The sequence below is a fragment of the Gadus morhua genome, chromosome 2, assembly GCF_902167405.1.
Source record: "Gadus morhua chromosome 2, gadMor3.0, whole genome shotgun sequence".
Classification (NCBI taxonomy): domain Eukaryota; kingdom Metazoa; phylum Chordata; class Actinopteri; order Gadiformes; family Gadidae; genus Gadus; species Gadus morhua.
This window is the reverse complement of record NC_044049.1, coordinates 19,317,982-19,341,797: the sequence shown is the minus strand read 5'-3', so window position 1 is coordinate 19,341,797 and position 23,816 is coordinate 19,317,982. Positions and strand designations below refer to the sequence as shown.

At 46.0% G+C, this 23,816-nt stretch overlaps 1 protein-coding gene across 1 annotated transcript in view; it reads left to right on the top strand.

Moving 5' to 3' along the window:
• The window catches only part of LOC115556964 (voltage-dependent T-type calcium channel subunit alpha-1I-like), a 204,845-nt gene that overhangs the window by 38,208 nt on the left and 142,821 nt on the right, over positions 1 to 23,816 (top strand).

Sequence of the window (23,816 nt, the reverse complement as noted above, 5' to 3'; positions counted from 1 at the left end):
TGTGTTTGTTTATGTGCGTGTGTATATGAGTGTGTGTGTGTGTATCTGCTCCCCTGTGTCTCAGTGTGTAGTCGTTCAAGTAATCTTCCGATTCTCTATTTCTGCTGACACATTCTTTAGACAAACTCGAAATATGCACATTAGTCTGTGTGTGTGTGTGTGTGTGTATGTGTGTGTGTATGTGTGATTCTTGTGTTGTTCTGTAATTGTGCCTCTGTGTGTGTTGGTATGTTTGTGTGTGTGTGTGCACGTGTGTGTGTGTGTGCGTGCATGCGTGCGTGTGTGTGTGTGCTTGCTTGCGTGCATGTGGGTGTGTGTGTTTGGCATGCCAAGCAGCCAGCTCTGTTGATATCAGCGTGCTGTAATTTACGGCTCTCACAGTTAGATGAAGGAGGCTCGTGGTGTCAGGGTGAGGGTTAGGGTTAGGGTGAGGATGAGGGTAAGGGTTAGGGTTAGGGGGTGAGGGTGAGGGTGGGGGTTAAGGTGAGGGTTAGGGGGTTAGGGTGAGGGTGACGATGAAGGTTAGGTTAGGGTGAGGGTGAGAGTTATGGTGAGGGTGAGGGGCGTCTCTCCGTCAGGAGGCTCTGGTGCAGACGATTGGTCTGGAGCTGCTGTGCCGGGCTAACCTTGCCTCCAGGTCAGATACTGGGGGGCTCGCTGGGGTCTCTCTGGGGGATGAGGCTGGACCCAGTCAGGTGATGCTGGTAGCGAGGGGAGCGTCTGAGGCAGCAGTGGAGGGTCTTCATCTGAGACTGAGGGGTTGAGGCTGGACCCAGTCCGGTGGTGGAGGTAGCGAGGGGGCTTTCTGAGGCAGCAGGAGGGGATCTTCACCTGAGATGTGGTGGACTCGCGGTCAGGCGATGTGTTCTGGAACCCGCCACGTTTGAGCAAAGCGCCGCTGGAACTGTAATGTGATCCTATTGGTCAGTTAAAGTTTGATCTGATTGAAGTTGACTGCAGGGTCCGGAGCTTGGCCTCTCCCCTACCTGCTACCCAGGTCTCAGGTGGCCCCGTCCATCTGCTCTCCTCCCTCAGTCTATGAGAGCCTGCCGGGGGCCGGAGGGGCGACGGGGCAGCAGATGTTGGCACTCGGGGGGGCCTGGTGAGCGATGCCGGGGATAAACGGCGCTGGCTGACGGCTGCCTTGCTGATGAGCCACTGATGAGCGGCTGCTCAGGCCTGGCAGCATACAGATGGTCGTGGAGGACACCACGGCCTCCATTTTGAGTTCTTCTCCGCTCAGACGGATGAGGCTCTCCTTCTGTGGTGGAGAGATGGTTCATGGGGTTTGAGAACCAGATGTTACTACACGGGTTTTACCTGTAGAGACTTTCTATTGGCCGCTGTCGTAAGCTATTGGTTGTTGTTAGGCATACTCCACATTTTAAAACATTTGTGACTGTAAACTGACATTAACTTTCTATTCATACCAATTAATTATTGAGATTTGTATTGTTATTTAATAGTAGCCTATACAAGGCAAATATAAAGCTAAAACAGTTAGGGCCCTATTTTAATGGTCTGAAACCAAGTGAGAAGCACCAAGCGCAAGTAGCATTGTGGGCAGTTCTGTCATTATTATAATGTCATTATTTTACCGGCGCAAAAATGACTCTTGCGCCCGGCGCAAATCTAAAAAGGGTTGGTCTGAAGTAGCCTAATTACCCGTAGGTGTTGTTTGGCGTGACGTGCAATAAACCAATGAGAGTGCCAGCTCCCATCCCCTTTAACCCTGCGTTCCCACCAAAAGATGCAAAAAGTTGACGCGTGGCACGATCCCATTCAAAGTGAATATAGAGACGTGTTGCTGCTTTGCTGCCACAGCATTTGCTGCCGAGAAAACCGGCAGCAAAATTTGATTTGCGGCGCGGCAAAATCTGATTTGCAGCGCGGCATGCCCGTGTCCGCTGCCGGGCACGGGCGGCGGGCGCGTTCACGTATTTTGCGGCGCGTCAAATGCTGCTCTAGTTGAAATATTTCAACTTTTTGGCAGCAAACGCGTGATGACAGCCAATCAGCGTTCAACAGCGTTGCCACTGAGGCGTTGCCACTGAGTGACATGCCGTAACAGCCAATCAGTGTTACTCCCTTGGAGTGACCTAGAGTTCACTACCGTTACATTTATTTAGTAACTCGAAAAAACCCACAAATCAGCATTCTGTAGTGTAGTTGTGTTGACAGTTAAACTAAACTATGAGTATGCTAAAGGGCTAGAAAACAACCCCAAACAAAACCCAGTTGGGTGCCAGGCAGCACCAGCCTTCCAGGCTCCGAATGGTCTCATAAACCCATAAACGACGGGCATTCCGACGTCTCTCCTTCTTCCACAACAGGTAAAGACATGCAATGCTCGTAATGTCGGCCATGTTGTGAATGAATTCAGAAGCACCGCGGGCAAAACTTGCCGTGCCGCGAAACTTCCCGCGCTGCAAAACTGCGGCGCAGCAAAACTTTTGCTGCGCGTCAAAACCTTTGCTGCGCCGCAAAACTTTTGCTGCGCCGCAAATCTTGACTTGCTGCGCCGCAAAACTTTGGCGTCAACGCGTTCGGGCAGCAAATGCATCTTTTGGTGTGAACGCAGGGTAAGAGCCATGAGCGCATTTGAATCTGACAAGTTGATATTTTGACAGCGCGTCTGCAGTCTCCGATGAGACAGATGCACATGAATTTCAAACTTCAAATGGCTCAGTTTATAGCCAAATAGAAAAATAGAAAAGCTGTATCAACTGTTCTTTCCCAAATAATTTACCAAGAATGTGTGGCTAGGTAGATGAGAGAAGCAAAGTGTATGCGTGAGGTGCACATGCAACATTATTCATGCGCCCTTAAAATAGCATCTGAACAACGCGCCACTGACTTTAAACCAGGTATTTCCTGGTTTGTGGCGCAAGTGGTTCCTGAAACTGCAAAATAGCACCAGGGAAAGTTTGCGCCAGAACACGCCTCCTCCTTTCGCCGATCCGCCCCTTGGGGCGCAAGATCATTCCCTAATTTACCGACGCGTTGCGCAGGAGGGAAAAGAACGCTCTGCGCCAGTTGCAAACTAGTAACGACACATGCGCCAGTGAGAAAGTAAATTGCGCCGGATGCAAGATAGGGCCCTTAGTGTTCAATATTAATTGTAGAATCATTATGTTATTTCTTGTTGAAAGCATTACGTACATAATAATCCAATGTTAATGATAATGTCTGGCTGGTTTCAATGCGGCTGTAATTATAGATCAGCCTTAGACATCTGTCCTGTGTCCCTAAACGGTCTCCTGAGTGGACTCAGAAGACCGCTGCGCTAAGTGGGGCGGCTCGCCGCAGCTCCTTAGACCCTTACGCTGAGTCCTTAAGTCCTTAAGGGCCTTCAGTAAACCTTACACTGAGTCCTTGGGTGGACCCTCTGACCGGCTAACGTCTTCAGTGTTCAACTCAAGTGGCTCCTCTTCAGAACCTCTCATCGGTTATCTCCACAGCCGCTCCTCATTCAGTCTTCGTAACACGTGATGACTATAGTTATATCTATAGTTATACCTATAGTTATACCTATTGTTATATCTATAGTTATATCTATATGTAACCTGCGTTGTGTCTAGACCTCTTTTTTCCTTGAATCATGGACTCGGACGCTCAGCATTGGTTGCAGCGGTTTTATTTCCTGCACAATGGGTCAGCAAACATAAAAGACAGGGCTTGAGCATTACCTGGTCCGCCTGCAGCAGATACTGTCTTTCTGCTCATGATGTGTTATATAATCACAAACAAACTTGTCCGTTGCCTGGCAACAGACAACTGATTACGTACCCGGTACAATGTTAAATAAAGTGTGTTAAATAAAGGCAGCTCTCGGGTTCGTGCGGTGTATGAGGCACGAGAGTTGCGTCACCGTTGAACCTGGGCTTCCGTCTCGTGCAGAACAAGTTTGACCATCGTGTCAAACTTGTTCTGCACTTTGGTTTGCTGCATTTAGACAGCGATTCTCTGCTGCTGAACTAGCTACATGTTGCTTGTTCTATTGCTGTCTGGAATTCAGAAATGTGAAATGGAAGTTATTACTTTTAATAAAGTGAACTTTAAACTTGTTTTGCATTCTTTGGAATGTTTTTTTTTTAATTGTTATTGACGTTAATTTGAAATATTAAGTTAACAACCCTGACTTACTTTTTTGAGTTTTGTAAAATATAAAAATCTTAGTTGGTATAACTAACTTTCAAGTTTGTGTTAGGGGTGAGGGTGCAGGCAGGCAGGCAGGACCCAAACGCAGACGGTATGAGGAAAACGGCACTTTAATCAAACCTAAAGGCACAGGAATCAGGGAACTCGGGAGACAACAGGGAACTCGAGAGGGAACAAGGAACACGCAGGACTAACAACCAACACTAACCACAGCAAACCACAATGACAGCACAACGAGCAAAGGAAAGACGAGGGCTTAAATAACAAACACAACGAGGAACAGCTGAGACACATTAGGGGAGGGAACAGTAATCAACACAGGAGGGAAACACAGGGAGACACCCACACCCTGACAGTACCCCCCCCTTAAGGGTCGACTCCCAGGCGACCCACGACAAGCAAAAAACAAAGAAAGTCAAACCCAAAACGGGTGGGTGGAGGGGCGCCAGGAGGGGGGAATCAAAAAAAAATGGACTGCGGCAGAGCCGAGGGACGTCAGGCGGGCGGCCAGAAAACTGCCCCAGGGCATGGCAGGGAGCCTCAGGCGGACGGCCTGGGGGGCAAGCAGAGGCAGAGTGAAGGCGGAACCCTTCAGGAGGCCGGCGGCAAGGACGATGAGGGCTCAGTCCCTCATGAGGCCTGCAGTGGCACGGAAACCCCTCTGAAGGCCAGCAGTGGCGAAGGCGGAAACCTTCAGGAGGCCGGCGAAGACAAGGTAGAGGGCGGGTCCCCTCAGGAGGAAGGCCAGGTAGAGGGCGGACCCCCTCTGGAAGGCGGGACCCCTCAGGAAGGCAAGGTAGAGGGCTGGTCCCCTCTGGAGGAAGGCGAGGTAGAGGGCGGACCCCCTCTGGAAGGCGGGACCCCACAGGCAGGAGCGGAGGGCGGGCCCCCTCCGGCAGGAGAGGAGTGGGCTCAGGAACCGGACAGGGTTCAGGGACCAGAGTCAGTGCGGGAGCTGGAGTGCCAGGAGGAACCGGGTGGTACCCCAAACTCACCACCCCCACTCTGATTGTCCGTAAGGGAGGAGGCTAGTAGCTGGGAACCGGGGGCAGAGGCTGGTAGCTGGGAACCGGGGGCAGAGGCTGGTAGCTGGGAACCGGGGGCAGAGGCTGGTAGCGGGGAACCGGGGGCAGAGGCAGGTAGCTGGGGATCAGAGGCTGAGAGCAGGAGCGTGGAGGCTTAGGCCGGTCACCAAAGTCCGGTGGCAGTGGCATGTAGCTCTCCGGCCAAAAGGTTGTGGGGTTGAGCAGCTCGACTGCCCACTCGGGTAAGGCGTCCTCCAACTCTGGCCTTGACGCTACAGCCCTGCACATACGCCCCAACACAGCCTCCTGCTCCTTCCTGCTGGGAATGTTCTCCCAGCCATCCATAGCTAGGATTATCGTCACCAACAAATCCTCCAACTCACGGAAAAACAGAGCGTCCGCTGGGTCCAAACTTGGTGCTGTCATTCTGTTAGGGGTGAGGGTGCAGGCAGGCAGGTAGGACCCAAACGCAGACGGTATGAGGAAAACGGCACTTTAATCAAACCTAAAGGCTAAGGCACAGGAATCAGGGAACTCGGGAGACAACAGGGAACTCGAGAGGGAACAAGGAACACGGAACACGCAGGACTAACAACCAACACTAACCACAGCAAAACACAATGACAGCACAACGAGCAAAGGAAAGACGAGGGCTTAAATAACAAACACAACGAGGAACAGCTGAGACACATTAGGGGAGGGAACAGTAATCAACACAGGAGGGAAACACAGGGAGACACCCACACCCTGACAGTTTGTCTAAAGAAGAAAATGTAATTATACAAACAAAATAATATTAGTTGATAGAACTTTTTTAAAACTCAAGATCTTTTGTTGGGCTCAAAACTTTTTCTTTAAAAAAAAATGTAAAGTCATTTTCCCCCCTTCCATATTACAAGAATCTAAAATAACTTGTGTGATAACTAGGTGCTGATTTCTGAAACATGCTTTGCGCAGCAAAGACTATCTGATTCTGCATAAGGTTCATCAATTGGCGCGCACTCTCTAGTCTAGAATATTTGTAGACATTAAAAATGCAACAATTCATTCATTCATTATCATTCAAACGCAGAGGCTAGGCATTGATACACGGCTATTGCTGACCCGATTAGGAGAGCTTGGTCTAGATCCTGGCTATATTGTTGGGCAGGAAGATGTAGTCTTTTCTCGCTGCCAAGCCGTTTCGGTCGCAGCTTGCCACGCCCGGCGATTTTACCTTTTTACCTCAAGTTTCCGGGATAAAACCGAGGGGGTCAACTCACGGTCATCACGGCACAGGCTTTCTTGGTTCACTGGAGAAGGCGGCGCTGCGCACGGAGTCTAGACCTCTTTAGAATAATTTGTATTATTGCATAATCCCAAATGTTTCAATTTTTTTATGAATGAAGATACCCGAATGCAATAATGAGTACCAGACGTCCAGCTAAGATAGCTGAGCGGAGGGATCAAGCTGGGGTGTGTGGCTTTAGCAATGCTTGGAGGTAGGCAGGGGCAGTTCCATCGACTGCCTTGTATGCCAGTACCATCGTCTTAAATTTGATGCAAGCTCCTACAGGGAGCCAGTGGAGGTCCCGGAAGAGGGGGGTCACATGGGAGAACTTTGGTAGGTTTGAGCACGAGGCGCGCCGCCGCATTCTGGATGCGCTGCAAAAGTTTAATCGCAGAGGCAGGAAGTCCAGCCAGGAGTGAGTTGCAGTAGTCGAGGCGGGAGATGACCAGTGATTGGACTAGAAGCTGGGTTGCTTCCCTTGTGAGGAAGGGCCGGATTCTGCGGATGTTGTAAAGTGCAAATCTGCAGGATCGGGCCACCGCAGTGATGTTTGCGGTGCAGGATAACTGATTGTCCAATACCACACCGAGGTTTCTGGCAGTTGGAGAGGGAGATACAGTAATGTTCTCTACGGTGACCAGTAAGTCCATGTGTGGGGAATCCTTCCCTGGGATTAGGAGGAGCTCAGTTTTGTTGAGGTTAAGCCTCAGGTGATGGGCAGTTGTCCAGGTGCTGACATCCGCCATACATTCCGATATGGGTGTTGCAATCAGGGCTTTATCAGATGAGGGGAAAGAGAGAAATAGCTGAGTGTCGTCAGCATAGCAGTGATAGGAAAAGCCGTGATGCAATTACCGAGCCCAGAGATCCGGTATAGAGGGAGAACAGAAGAGGCCCAAGTACAGAGCCTTGAGGGACACCAGTTTCAAGTGTGCAAGGTTTGGACAAGGAGCCATTCCATGTCACTTGATAGGTGCGGTTCGCCAGGTAGGATGTGAACAAGGAAAGAGCAGATTCAGCGATGCCAAGTTCGGGCAAGAGTGGCAAGAAGGATCTGGTGGTTCACCGTGTCAAATGCTGCGGACACGTCGAGGAGAATCGATGAGAGGGACAAGGCTCTGGCAGCACGTTGGGACTCAGTCACCACGAGGAGAGCCGTCTCGGTGGAGTGTGCCTTCTTGAAACCTGACTGGTGAGGGCCAAGGAGGTTGTTAGATGAGAGATAGGACAGTTGGTTAGCAACGGCACGTTCCAGTGTTTTAGACAGGAATGGAAGAAAAGATACCGGTCTGTAGTTCTGGATGTCGGTGGTATTAAGAGTTGTTTTTTTGAGGAGAGGTTTTATTCTGGCAGTATTGAAAGACGCTGGAACAATGCCTCATATGCCAATATGAGGACATTTTAACCACGATGGTTGAATTAAAATCAGAGGGAGACAGCAAGTGCAGCTCGAAAGTGACCTCCCACACAAGAGCATTGGAATCATTGGATTTTATTATATGCCTTGTGACGTGGCGTTTGATCGGTATATTTCGGCTGCGAAAGTATTTTTGGAATTTTTAATTGCTGCAATAAATTACGTTGTTGTTGACTTCGAACATGTCTATCTTTGCTGTTTAAATCTAACGGTAGTCTATGAGTAATATATCGGCGTAACCACTGTTTTTGGTTGCGAAATGGCTCAAGCTGGGCGTTCCGTGGTATTGGATGTGTTGTAATAAAACGCATCCAATACTAGGAATGTCCACTGGGGACGCCACTGAGACTATAATAGGCTAACGATGCTCTTAGCATCCTACGGGTTACTCTGGAGTCCTCGTTAGCTACGAGCGTTTTCACGACGTTCGTTACCAACGATGCTTTCGGGAAACGGTGTGTAAACTGTACGATGCTCGTACAACGCTCTTCACGATCCACTTAGGCTAACGATGCTTTCGGGAAACTGGGCCCAGATCGTTAACGTAATCACCTCATGCACCTGGGTGTCTGAGGTGTGTATGTCTGTGCGTGCGTGCGGTCTGTGTGTCTGTCTGTCTTCATATCAGAATTGTGTAATTGGTGTGCTGTGTGCATCAAGTGTGCATTCTAATCGCGGTCGGTCCTCGCTGCATAATTCACGGAGCTCCGCTGCCAGGCGCGGTCACAACAGCTCACTGATGCCGGTCCGACAGAGCGGCCCCCGGCACTACAGGGGCCCCCAAAGGGCCCTGTGTGCCCAGGCCACACCACATTGACCTGGCTGTCACCCTGCGTACCTCTGGTGTTTCTCCCCCTGAGGCCAAACAGTCTCTCTCTCTCTCTCTCTCAGCCTAACACCCGATTTAGCCCACCTGTACCGGCCTGGGCCCCCGTTCTACCCGCACCCCTTGTCCCGTCTGTCAGCTGACCTCAGGTAGCTGTCGGGCCCCAGGCTGCTTCTCAGTGAGAGGAAACCCTCTCTTTCTCCTCTCTCTCTCTTTTGCCTCTCTCTCTCTCTCTCTCTCTCTCTCTCTCTCTCTCTCTCTCTCTCTCTCTCTCTCTCTCTCTCTCTCTCTCTCTCTCTCTCGTAATCTAAAGCCACCTCCTCTCCTCTTAACCTTATTTAGGTGAGTGCTGCATGCAGTGCTGACCTATTGTTCTTCATAAGTTTTATTATTTCTTTCTTTCCTAAATTTTTCACCTAGAGACTTTTCAAAATTGTAAATGTTCAGAATTGACCTCTGAAAAATAAGTCCCGCCTCCGAGGCTCTTGGTTCCATGTTTAAATGTCTATGGAAAATAACCTGGGGGTTTTGAATGATTGTAAGTGACAAACTCTGTGGGTGGCGAAGAAGTAAAAGCTGCTCAGGTTTTGAACTACACACTTTTTCCATCTAGATTCCACTTGGGTTTTGGATTGTCGGGAACGTTAAAGTAGTTAACTATTATAAATGCTAACCGGGAGCTAGTTCTGATCTGCGCAGACTTCATACATCATATTTGTTAGGGAGGTGGAAGTTGCTCGCAACCATTCACAACCTAACGTGATTGTCATTTCACTTGTTATTTCATTGGTCTATAAATCCTAATCGATGTATCCTAAGAGGTTCAGCCTCTTTTCTCCACGACCCGACTTTTGTTTTAGACCGTGAAAGGCGTTTGTTGGCTGTTATTTAGTTATTTGATTGATTGTAGATTTTAGCTCATAGATATTGTTGTGGTTAATTCTTGTCCTTAATTAACCACTGTGTTGGCTGAGCTTAAAAGTGTCACGGTTAGCGGGTGGCAGGCAGGTAGGACCCAATCACAGACAGTTCAGGTAAAAGGATAATTTATTAACGCAAAAGGCAAGGAACACAAGGTAACACAGGGAACACAGGTAACACGCAGGACACAACTCACCACGAACTACAATGATCCGACAAGGAACCAAGGAAAGACAAGAGCTTAAATACCAAACACACACAGGGCACGCAACGAGTAACAGCTGAAACACATTAGGGTAGGGAGCAGTATCACACAGGAGGGAAACCTGACATGGGGAGAAACAAGACAGATTACAAAGTAAAACAGGAAACACACCAAAACAAGACAAGGAAACAGACAGACCATGACAAAAAGTCTGACGCTTATACCAGACATACTAAATCAAAAGAAATCCAGGTCCAGTCTAGCCTGGCTCCGCCCGCCTAAGTACTTCCGCTCAATTTGAATTTCCCTTCAGTACTAGGTCTGGACCTGCTGTATGTAATTTGGTTTTCTGGTGCCGCCACAGCGGCCACCAATCAGCGAACAGAGGGCGTGTCTGAGAACAATGACGATAAAGTCGTACGCCAGTTTGAGTTGTTGTTGTAGGTCGGTTGATTTACAATGTGCAATTTTTCCCTGATAAATTAAATTCGACTTACAAAACCTGCAGCTGTCGTTGACGGACATTTTCGTGCAGACGCGCAAGGTGTTTGGTTTGTGTACAACCTGCGCGTGATTCCGGGCGCATGACATAAGTCACAACCAAACGTTAGCGATTGGTTATGGCAGATCCAGAGTGGCACTGGGCAGATCCAATCATTTTAAACTTCAACAGACACCCGCCTTCAAGTGAGTTGACGTTTGCCAATTGATTAGGTCCAGACTCTCTGTACAAATGAAATGAAATGAAGTGAAGTACGAGAGTCTGGTAGAACCAGGCTAGGTCCAGTCCAGTTTAAAGTTGAAAATTCCAATCGCTCTAATTAGACTAATTGAAAATACAAAACTCAAAAGTTCTTGTAGTTAATTCGAAATAATGATTGTAAAGATAATCAATGGTTCAGTTATTTCCCTGGCACAAGGTCAAAGACTGTGTCTTTCTGCTCCATCCCCTCCGCCCAGGTAGGGTATCCCATACATAGATGTCATGGTCACCTGCATGGTCCAGCCACTCGATGGAGAAAACTCAGAGAAACAAAAAAATACGAAATGAAAGAAACTTTTCTCCTTCTTCATTCTGGCTCCTACATTCTGGCCCCTAAATGTTTTAGGCTTGACATCAAACAATTATCCATTATTATATTAAAGGAGCCAACAAATATAATACAATGATATAATGAAGGTAGTTATTAAGAAACATAAATCACATGTTCTACAATCCGGCCAATCCAATGGTTCTTCTAGAAGCCGGCACAGTTTACTAATTGGCCGCTCAAGGAGGCCAGGTCAGTTTTTAACTTGACTGCTCTGACGAATACTTTAGAATCAGGCTTTGTTTCCAGGACTCTTCCTAGAGGCCATGAAGGCCTTGGGGAAGAAGGCTCCACTATTACCACAATGTCCCCTGGGTTGATATTTTTTCTTACTTTGGACCACTACTGTCGTTTTCCCATTAATGTGAGATACTCTTGTGTCCATCGCCTCCAGAATAAGTGCCAAATACTGTACCTTTTTTCCACAGGCGCCTTGCGTACAAGTTTGCTCTTGTGAACTCACCAGGAGGAGAACAGGTTTGGAATTCATTAGAAGGATGTGATTAGGGGTAAGTGGTTCCAAGTCAGAAGGGTCAGAGGATGTGGTTGTGATTAGGCGGTTGTTAAGGGTGGCCTAAATTTCGCAAAACAGGGTCTGGAGACCTTCATCGGTCACGGTCTGTTGGTGTAAAAGGACCCATCTTACAGACCTGATCATTCTCTCCCACACCCCACCGGGGTGCGATGCCCCTGGTGGATGGAAGGTCCAGTTAATTCCTCTTTCCATCATGTACTTTGGATGTTACTGTTGTTAAAGTTGGATAAAGCCTTCCTCAACTCCTTTTCAGCACCAACTAGATTGGTGCCATTGTCGGACCAGATGTGCTGTACTTGGCCACGTCTGCATATTCATCTCCTTATTGCTTGGATGCAGGAGTCGGAGTCGAGGGAGTATGCCATCTCAAGGTGAATGGTTCTGCAAGCCAAGCATTAGAGAACGGTGGGAGATCTGGCAGTGTTCTTTCATATGGCAAATTAGCAATCTTTTTTTCTTCTGGTCTGTTTTTCAGACGCCTGCAGATCACGCATTAACACTCCTTTCTGCACTATTTTCACTTGTGATTCAGTACCTTTTCCGTAATTGACTAAGAACATAATTTCTGCCATAGTGCCCGTACCTTTCATGAATATGGCGAATTGACAGACTGAAAATGGGAGGCTGTTTGGGGAGGATGACGGGATACTTCATGTCTTCCGAAAGGGCTGCTCTTGACAGCCGTCCTCCTATTCTCCTAATCAATCCATCTTTCAGCATAGGATCTAGTCCGTAAATTCGTAAACTTGCCGTTGAGTGAATGAAAGAATTGCTCCCTCAGCTTTCTCAAGGTTGTCAATAAACATGCACTGACCATTTCTGATGTTGTGATTGTGTGGTGACATCAGTGGAAAAGTTATTTCCTTTTCGCAGCCAGAGCCATCAGGCTGCCTCCAAGCTTTTGATACCAGGCCACGGTTCTCACCAATTTGTCATAGCCCTGCTTACAGCTGCTGTAACAGTTGTTTGGCTGGGAGAGTGAGAGGTGCTATGATACCTAGTGGATCATACACAGAGCTTACCATTGATAGAATTCCTCTCCGTATATGTGGCTTTTCGGGAATTAGGATGTCAAACCTAAAAGCGTCATCTTCCATGCTCCACTGAAGGCCTAGAGCACGGTCAGTTGCAATTGGTCTTTGTCTGGGTCTAAAGACCTGATGTCTTTTCCTCTTTCCTCCTCCTATATGGTTGACAACACAGCTCGGTTGTTGCTCACCCATTTGATGAGTTGGGATCCTCCTTTGTTGCACATCTCCGTCAGGTCTGATGTCAGCTGCACAGCTGCACTGTGGGCAATGAGGTCAGACAATAATCTACGTAAAAATTATGCCTTATTGTATGTGTCACCTGTGTTCTTGCATGTTGATTGTCCTCAACAGTTCTTCACAGTGCAAAGCTGGCACAACTTGGGGAGGAAACTGCTCAGAAGGTCTATTGGGTCCTGTTCAATGTCTCCGTCTCGCCACTATTGCAGAGTTCTTCAAGGAAAGGGTTCCAATCCAGGATAGCTTTTAACAGTTACTTTATTTGTTAAAGTATTTCGGTATGGTAACTATGGAGCAAAAGGAGAGGAAGCGTGTTGAACACGTGTGAGAGAGAGAGGGTGAGCTACTTCGAGCCACGGGCAAAAGCCCATGTCTCCCTGCGGGTGAGTACCTATCGTCTCTGGCCTGTCCACTTCGAAACACCCGCTAGAGGACGTCAAGTGGGCGTGGCCTATGCAGTGGGTGTGGCCGGGGTGACGTAATGGCTCCGCCCCTGTCTAAAGGTGCTGCTATCTGTGGCTAAAGTAGTTATTGCATCTTAAGTGTTCGATCCTGCTTCCTAGTGGCTATGTGAGGGTAATGCAGCTTGTGTGTTTGAATCTGCTTCCTAGAGGCTATGTGGAGGCAGCTTATGTTCTTAAAATACGTAACACCACCATAAAAAGTGCAGGAAGTCTATGGGCCCTATTTTAACGATCTGATACGCAAGTGAGAAGTGCCAAGCGCAAGGAGCTTTGTCTGCGGTTCTATGGCGATGTTGCTATTTTACCGCCGCATAAATGACTCGTGCGCCCGGCGCAAAACTAAAAAGGGTTGGTCTGAAGTAGCCTAATTACCCGTAGGTGTGGTTTGGGCGTAACGTGCAATAAACCAATGAGAGTGCCATCTCCCATCCCCTTTAAGAGCCATGAGCGCATTTGAATCTGACGAGTTGATACTTTGACAGCGCGATTGCAATCTTGTGTGAGACAGATGCATGAGCACATGAATTTCCAACTTCAAATGGCTCAGTTTATGGCCAAATAATATGGCCTAATTCTGACATCGAAGAGCGTTTTCTTCCACAACTTCAGAAACATTGAAGTCAGTCCTGAAATACATTTTGGCAAAGAAAACTAAACACACATATGATATGCGGTCACTGTGGTTCTATTTAATGATAGACGCAATGCATTAACAAACATTGTTTCTTATCAGTATTGTATGCATTATCGTTATCTACTTCCTAATATTCCTCGTGTTCCTAATATGCATGTGTCCCCCCGTTAATATACATTGCCATGGACTGTATTATGCGTTACGTGTTTATACACGCGCGTCTGCTTTCATTAATTATTTTACGCAAACACACACGCGTGCCCGCATTCATTCATTCTTTTTAACACTCACTCACGGTAAAACAATGTTTTCTCACAATCAAATACTGATCAATCCTAAAAGTTATGGGCTGGTACACGATGTCAATAACCCTCTGTGTCATTTGCAAACTAGCAACGACACATGCGTCAGTGTAGAAAGTCAATTGCGCCGGATGCAAGATAGGGTCCTATGTCTGACATGATCACCCTGACTTGGTGGCAAATAGATCTAATGTCAGCCATGAGCGCGACGGGTTCTCTCCTGAACCTGTGCAAAATTCTACCTAGTGAATTGGCAAGATCATGGCCTTGCAACAGTTCTGAATTGAGGGATGTGCCCTGGTACGCCACAGTCATACACCACCCCGAGTGTGTTCTTCTTAGGATGGTATACCCCTTGATGTGGAATATACCATGTTCTTCCCGGAGCTCCCTCCATTTCCAGCTTTTGGACAGGCTCTGCGTATCCCCGAGTAATGACATCCTTCAGAAAAGCAGTATATTCGTTATGGAAAGACTCATTTCTCTTAAACTTTCTTTTCAGGCTTTGGAGACGTTGCATGGCAATGTGGCGATTGTTGGCCATATTGCAGCATTCTTCAAGGAAAGTGATCAAATCCAAAGGAAAGCTTTTAACAGTTACTTTATTTGGTAAAGTATGCATGTTTCGGTATGGTAACTATGACTATGGAGCAAAAGGAGGTTGAAGCGTGTCTTTGCACGTGCAGAGCGTCTCCCAGCTGACCAAAGCTATATTAACCCTATCCTATGGGCTGCTAAGAGATTCTGGCTTGCTCTGGCACCAACCGTCTGTTATGGTATGGATCCGCAAGGCCTGGAAGTAGTGGGAGGAGCCGGTGTGACGTATTACCCTCGGCCTCCTCACCTGTCTGTGGTGCTGCCCTCTGTGGATGGAGCTGTTATTGCAGCCTTCAGTAAGGTCCTGCTCCCCTTGTGGCTATGTATAGTATTTACAGCTTATATGTTTGGTCCTGCTTCCTAGTGGCTATGTGAGGGTAATGCAGCTTCTTAAAATACTTAACAGCCATTAGCAAATCATCTTTCCTGAAGGGTAAATTGCGAGTATGGGGACCATCAACTAATGAGACTGATTTACTTGCTATTTCAAGGAATCTTTCATTCTCAATACAGTGTTCACGCTTTCCTCTGAGGCCTCCTCATTCAAGTCGTGATTGTACTGATTAACGAGCAACGTCCCAAGATTTGCAACAGAGATCCTGTTTACTGTTGCAGACTGACAGTCATTGTCGATAGAAGGACGTCCACACCAGAAGCGAATTGAGCGACCAAATCGCCAGAAGTCATTCACTTTCTATGGGCAAGAGCGACTAAAGCGACCAAAGCGACCAACGCTACCAGCGGCCAAAGTTGAGCGACCAGAGCGTCAAAAAGAAGTTGAAAACTTTTTAACTTTATGCAAATGACTATTATTCGCTTCAGCGGCCAAACACTGACAGCCAATCGGAATGTAGACGCTCTTCGCTTGCGTGGATCCCAGGGAACATCGGCAGGCACTTTGGTTCCTACCTACTTTTATTCACTCACTGAACAAAATGTCGGCTGAAGTATTAATCGCGGCTGTAACTGGGCACCCGGTGTTGTACGAACCAACCCTTTTTCAGTTCAGAGATCGAAACGCCATAGTGGTTTGGATATCAAGTGATGATAAGCGGGAGTATTTATAGGCTACGTCTAGAACGTTCGTATTTAAGCGGGAATCATTTTAATTTGCTCTCCATGCCACCAATCTAACCAACCAATCGCGTGTAGCATGCTTTAAACAAAACCAAAAAAGTTTTTGAAATCTTCACATAAACAAACTAATCGACAAGACGAGGGATAAATGACAAGGGATATAGCTCTTGTCTTTTATCCCTCTATTCCCCACCATTCACGGAGCCTGAGGTGAATAATTTTTAATTAAATAGTCTAGATAGATAGATCGCCTAGTCAAGTCTTTATTAATACCAAACGACACAAATCGTCAGGAATCCATTTAGGTGGTTCGGCCCACACAGGACAGTAGCCTACAAGACCACACAGAACAAGTCTGACTGGACATACACACAATACATCACATTTAAACTAGACACCTGTTGATAGATAGATAGACAGATAGGCCTAGATAGATAGATATGTTCCATTATTTGCCTTGCGGAGCCAACCAGTCCTGTGCGCGTATGCAAATTAGCCATGTGCGCCAATGTCTATTTGTTTTGAGTGCGACGAATGAGTGCAGATCATGATTTGCAGATGCAGATCAGTGAAACATATTTTAACTACTACAGCACGCAGGGTTTTTTGTTCTCGGTTGTAATTAGCCTACATTTTAGGATTTTTTTTTTATATTGGGGGGAATCACTGTCCCACTTTATCGAACAAGCAAAACCGTCTCGGCAATATGGCAAAGGTGTATGGGAGAGTTCACTATTTGATATGGCTGTCTGTAGGGCCTACTAAACGCAAACGGCTCCTTTAAATGCGTCTGCATAATTGAATTGTACGTCATCATGAGCGACCAAAGCGAACAGAAAAATTTGCAGCGAAACTTTGTGAGCGACGCTTTGGTCGCTCCTGGTGTGGACGTACAGTTACTACCTCTTAATTGACTACCCACCCCACTAGGGGCTTCGCTGCATAGGTTCCCTCACCCTAACTGTTGATAATTTCCCAGGGCTCCATGATCTTTGAGGCATTCATTTCTATCAACAGTTCGATGTTGCCTTCTATTTCTGGAATATTGACCTTTTGCAGGTAAGGCCATCTAACAAGATCCTGTTTTAAAAGGATATTGTCAGCAGTGATTGGCATTTCCTTTTGTGTGAACACATCAGGCAGCTGTGTGAAACTGTCTCCATCGAGTCCGGAAATTTTGAGTCCTGAGACCACGTATGTGGGAGCTCTCTTCTCATTGCTCGTTGTTCGCAACAAATTGTTTTATTTTTCTGCCTTGGAGATTCAACTGAGACATGAGGCGTTCAGTACAAAATGTAAGCTATGATGCTGAGCTACCTGGGTGAAGGAAAGCATACACTGAGATGATATTTTCTCCTTTGCCAGCTTTGAACCTGACCGGCAATGCTGAAAGCACGTTACCAGCCCCAGTACCATCCCCAGTACCTAAACTGGCTACAGTCTTAGCCTCTGACCTGTCACCCTTTTCCTGTTGATTTGTTCTTTGTTCCACATTTTCAACATGGAGGAGACTTGGGCTGCATCCGAATACTTAGAACATATTATTTCTGTCCAGTGTCTACTACTTGACCATACTACACTTGACTGTGTAGTACGGTCTACAGCTATGCATAGAACGCCTCTGAACGCTTCCGAACACCGCCGAAACTCCACCGGATGTTTGGCGATGACGGCAAAATGTACCTGTTTTCCGTCTTGTTATCGTTGCTATTAAATAAAAAATGTGTCTCTTTCTACGTGAATGGCTCTTGAAATGGATATCGCTGCTAGAAGGCGTCGTCGTCGGTAATCACGTAGAGCGACTTACCGGCAGGTTATGATGTAAATATGTGGACATTTGGTAAGTCATTTTTTTGGAATAATAATACATTTACAGTTATTTGTTACTCTGTGAAAAAGACGATTGAAGTTAATTTTTCCTTTTTTATTGAACACACACACACACACACACACACACACACACACACACACACACACACACACACACACACACACAAATAAAAAGCCGCTGTTGGTGGTGTCGGGTCAGCCATCTCTTCTTCGTTTGTTACCAGACTCCGGTTGCATTGTGGGATAGCGTAGTGAGGTCCGTGGTTTACTTTGGCGGTAGTACGCATTCGGAAATGTCTTCCGTACTACAGAATGCGTACTGAGTATTCGGACGCGCTATATTTTTCGCATACTACAAAATGCATACTATATAGTATGCAAGTATGAGTATTCGGATGCAGCCTAGGGTGCTTTTTTGTACACACTGTGCAGGTAAGTCTACAGTGTTTTGCTGATGTGGCCTTGACTTAGACAGCCGAAACAGAATCCCTCCTCTTTAAAGAAGTGGGTTTCTTTCCATTAAATACTCTACAGTTCTATAACGTGTGATTGCTGGTGCATAGGGAGCCAGGCACTTGTAAGTGATTACCTTTATGTTGCTGAGTGGAAAGAATGGACGCACTAGTTGCAAAGCTATTTTTAATTGACTTGGCTTTCATTTGCGGCATTTCTGTGGCTCTGATGGGCCTATCCTGACTGTTTCCATTAACTGGGTCAGTGGCAATCCTCACTTGCCTCTCAAGAAATGAAATGAGAGGACTGAGGTCTTCTACTCTGTCTCTCCTGAAAGTCACACACATAAGATCGCCATCTTTCTCTGAGTCTGTAGGGAAGTTTCATTATCAAGATTATCAAGAAGTTCATTTCATGAGAGTATGTCATTTTTTCCATTGCATTACAACAGCTTCTTAAGAATATCACAAAATACTGCAATCCCTTCAAATCCTGAGCCTTGATTCCAGACCATTCTAATGCCTTTGTCATGTATGCAGAACTGATTTTATATGCATCTCAATGGTAACCCTGTAGCAAAGGTTTTGCCTTTTCACAGCCTCTGCCTTGGCTCATGTGGAGACAGCTCCTCACCAGGTCTCTGGGGAGACCACTGGTGTACTGATCAAGAAAGTACAGCCTATATTCACTACTCTCTGCCTTTTCCTCAATTATGTGCTCAAAAGCTCTGATGAATGGTCTGTATGACAAAACATCTCCACTGAAGAATGTTATTTCTTTTTGTGGGAGAGTAGACAGTTTTTGTTGCTTTATAAGCATGGATATTGGATAGGATATTGGCTAGTCCATCATCGTTCAAAATGCTTAAAGTCAACAACTGATAACAGGCCTTGCTTGTAGCTTTAGGTGGTCCTTCTAACACCTCTACCATCTCTCACTGGAATAGTCTGAAAGTGGAGCCCGTCCTTGGGACGTCGCTTGGGGTTTGCATCATGGAAAAAGCTTTGCTAATTTTGTCTGAAGACAGAAACTCACACTCTGCAACACATTTCATTGACATTTCAAGTGAGTATTCATTCCATCTTTACCTTCACCTTGCAGGTTTTCATCAACTTGTTCGGCTGTGTGTGTCTCTGCTGCCGGATATGGCTGATGTTCCCTAGAAGATGGTTTGGCTGTCCGACCTTTTGCTGCCTCGGCTTCTTGGTGACCTTCCTCAGCATATGAGAGGACTGCAAGTCTAGTGGACGTGGCTGCCAGATGTGTTTTTAGCTCATGGGCCTCTCGCTTTCGCTTAAGTGCTTGTAGCTCACTTTGCAGTGCATTTGCCTTCCCCTATAATGCTTGCTTTTCTTCCAGGGCATCCATTTTGACCAAAATGGCCGCTCTTTCAGCTCTTCCACGTAGTCATACAGATGCAGTTGTGGATCTTGACCCACGGCGTGAGACATGTGATACACTGTCCTTGGGGGTAATCTCCTTCTCATGGGGTTTAACGGCTCCAGACACTCCAGATATCCAGGAATACACAGAGGAGAGAAAAGTGTTAATTTCATTGATTTTAGGATCAAACCATTCACTGTCATCCTTCTGTCTTTCTTCCTTTGTCAACAGCTCCTGATAATTTTCTTGTAAGGTCTTAAACTTTTCAAACATAGTTTGAACATACAAATGTCCTTGTATGTGTGAAGGTTTTCTCTCACTTCCTTAAGTCTGACACATCTTCCATTAACTGAAACATGATATTCTTTCTTCTAGTTAACTGAAAAAGCTTTGCTTTTCTAGCCTTTTTTATTTTAGAGGCCTGGTTACTGTTTTCCATTTCAGTTCCAGTGCTTTCTAGGTTTTGGTCACTAGATGTTACTACATTCTTTCCAGTAGATCCTGCGACTACTTCTTCCTTAGTACATTCTTGCTCAGTAACTTCAGTGACACTTTCCTTTTCACTTGAATTTGCCATGCTTGATTATTGATGCTTGTTGACTATTCATCAAGTATTCCAAACAAATCAGTAATCCACTCCAATAGCAGACATAAAGCTTGAATGAATCTTTAATATTATCCAATCCAATATCAGATATCCTTTATCTTATTCTTCAACTGTCAATTTTCATAAGAAAAATGCAAAGGACTCCTCCAGGATACAGTGCCGATGGGTGAGTTTGCAGAGCTAACTCAGAAAAATACACAACAAGAAGATCAAAGCTACACTGTATCCTTCCCAAATCTGGACAAGAGAGAGACAGTTCCAGCTAGGTCTCACTGGCACAGAGTCGGCGCTAAGCCAAAAAAACATACCAAAGTGAATCAACAAGTTCACTCAACGCCAAATGCTAACTACCCAAAGCTAAAGTTGCATGTATCAGCCGGATTAGCCAGTCACTGAAGTTAACCCTGCCGCTGAAGAACCGGTTCCTACCACTTCAAGAGTGCACGAACGCGCTTGCCACCCATGCACCCCTGAGCCCCGAGATGCGTCCGGACAAACAGTGCGGACAGAGACCGACCATGAACCCGTGGCCAGAGAGGCGAGCTGTGCATGCGTCGGCCCACTGTGCACCCCTGAGCCCCGAAATGTGTCTGGACGGACGGGGCTGACAGAAATGGAACAAGAACCAGTCGCCACGAAGGCGAGCTGCGCATGCGTCTGCCACCGCCACCTCAAGCCAACAAGGCCCCATCTCACAGAAAGCAGATGAACCAGACACTCTGATTATTGGAGACTCAACCATCAAGGATATAACCGGTAAGAAGATCAAAACATGCTACTTCCCAGATGTGATGGTTAGTGATATCAACCAGAAACTAACCACAATCATATTGGAAAACCCCAAAATCTCACAGATTATTGTGCATGCAGGATATGATGATATTCGAAGAGAACAGTCAGAACTTCTGAAGAGGGATTACACTGATCTATTGGACACACTGGACAAAATACACATTAAGTCATTCAGTGGACCCATACCAGCAGTTGACAGGGGAATAAACAGATTCAGTCGTCTACTTGCACTGGATACATGGCTTTCCAGAGTCTGCAATGAAAGAGGAAGGGGCTTTATTGACAATTTCATCTTGTTCTGGGGGCGCAAATATCTTTTCAGAGCAGATGGCCTGCACCAAAACAGGTTGGGCTCAAAACTCTTAAGGGACAATCTTCTCTTCTCGCTCTCCCACAAATCCACCCTGCCATGGTCTGACGCACAGGCCACAGTCAGAGCACAGGTTGAGAAGAAGCCAGACTACAAGTCGATTTCAACCCGACATTTGTTACTTAGGCCTACTCTGCTAAATAAATATAATATATATAAGTATATATAATGCATAGAAAGCCGGTCATTATCGGGAAAATTAGCCCCGACAGGGCGAACAGAACACCGACGCGCATGACCGGCGACGTTCTATACATTATCCCGCTTATTACACGGCTACTTGCCAAAATGAAAAAATAACTTCACATGGTGTGTCTTTTTACAATTTATTCGTTAGCAGCATTCGTAGTGTTGATCAGCAGAGAAATAGTCTGCCAAAGACGTTGACGTTGCTTAGCAACAGAAGTCGCTGGAGTTGACAAGATACCGGACTACTATCTATGCAAGTGAACGGAGCGTTCCGCGGCATTGAGAAGACCCGTGTAATAATGGCCTATAATATTTCTGTTTATGGCATAGATTTCTTCTCAGATTAGGCCAATAATGCAATGATTTCAAAAAAGAGTGCGAATGGAAATTATTGCAGCCGGCAAAAAATGATCGCTCATTTATCGCGCAATTAATTGATTTATGCTTATCGCGACAGGCCTAGTTGCTGCTATATTTAAAAATGTATTTCAGGGGAAACAGATGTTATTTGGTGCTTTTCCATCATTCGAATACCTTTTTGCTGTATTAAAATGCTCCCCCAGAGTTCTCCTGTTAATTATTCACAGGCCACCCACATACTCAAAGTTTTTCGATGACTTCACAAAATTATTGTCTTGCATCTCCACATACTTTGACAAAACTTTTTAACCTTTTGGACACATTTGAACTGTCTCAACATGTGAAAGAGGCTACTCCTTATAAGGAGCACACTCTAGACCAGGTTATCACAAAGGGCCTCAATGTTTCTGATCTCTCTGTGACTTATCCTTCCTTGTTTGACCACTTTTGTGTTTTCTTTCATATATCTTTTATTCCCGACATAAAGACAAAATCAAATACTGTCAAAAAACAGTCTATCAAAAGATTCTAATGTACTTTTTAAAAAGGCCATTTCCTTGCTACCACCTCTCAACCCATGTTCTGCTGATGATCTGGTAGAAAACTTTAATTAGAAAATTTTGAAAGTCATAGATGTCATTTCACCTTATAAGTTCAAAACGATTTCTGGAAAGCAAAAGGCATCTTGGAGAAAAGCTGCTTCTGTAACAGCACAGAAAAAAGAATGCAGGAATGTTCAACGCATATGGCGTAAAACAAAACTTCATGTTCACCATGATATCTGTAAAGAGAGCCTCCGTGCCTACAATTTAGACTTAAAAAGTGCCAGAGAATTTTTTTCTCCAATATAATTAAAACCAATACTAATAATGCAAAAACCCTATTTGCAAAAGTTGAGAGACTGACCAACCCCCCCAACACAAATTCCACCTGATCTCCATTCTACGCAGAAATGCAATGAGCTTGCAGCTTTTTATACTGATAAAATGTAAGGCATCAGACGCACCATCAATATCTCCACTTCAAACAAAAATGTTGGACTACCACCCCGTTCAGGCAAAAGTAACGTGGCAGGGATGGCATGTTTTAAAGTTATAGACTCTAAAACTCTTGTGGAAACTGACACAACTAAAGCCATCCACCTGACCACTTTGACTGCCTAGCAATAGACATATTGCAGATAGTTAACAACTCTCACGGATGTAAACTACATCCGTCTTAACAAAGACTCTGGCAAATGCTCAATACTAATGCTACTAGACCTCAGTGCTGCATTCGACACTGTAGACCAGGGGTGCCCAACCAGTCGATCGCGGTCTACCAGTAGACCGCCGACAGATCCCAAGTCGACCGCGAGGGGTGAAGAAGAAAAAAAAAATATATATATATATATATATTTTTTTTTAAATAAAATAAAATTTGCGCGGGACATATACGCGCGGTAGCGCATGCGCTGTCAACAGCAGTTGAAAGCCGTCAACAGTAGTTACACACTCCTAAAAGTTGGCATGGCTGAGGGGAAACGAGCTAAGACCTACCATTTTCACCCTGAGTGGGAGGAAGATTATTGATTATTGTTGAGAAGGTGCCGTGCGCAGACGGAATGGTACCCCCACTGAAGTCCGTAGGTTCCCCCCCCCCCCTTGAAGGTAGGTTTGCAATGTTGACACTAAGCTGGTAGATCTCGGGAGGTTGGCTCAAAAAAGGTTGGGCACCCCTGCTGTAGACCATACAATACTTTCGGACAGGTTAGAAAACTGGGTGGGGCTTTCAGGCACAGTCTTAAATTGTTTCAGGTCCTACCTACAAATAGGAATTACTTTGTTTCCATTGGCGACTTTGTATCAGAATCAACAAACGTGACATGTGGAGTCCCACACGGTTCGATCTTAGGACCCTCTTTATTCACATCTACAAGCTCCAACTAGGGCAAATCATGCACAATAACAATATTGACCATCATTGCTATGCTGGTGACACGCAAATCAATGTATCACTATCCCCAAATGACTATCGGCCCATAGATCTGCTGTGCCAGG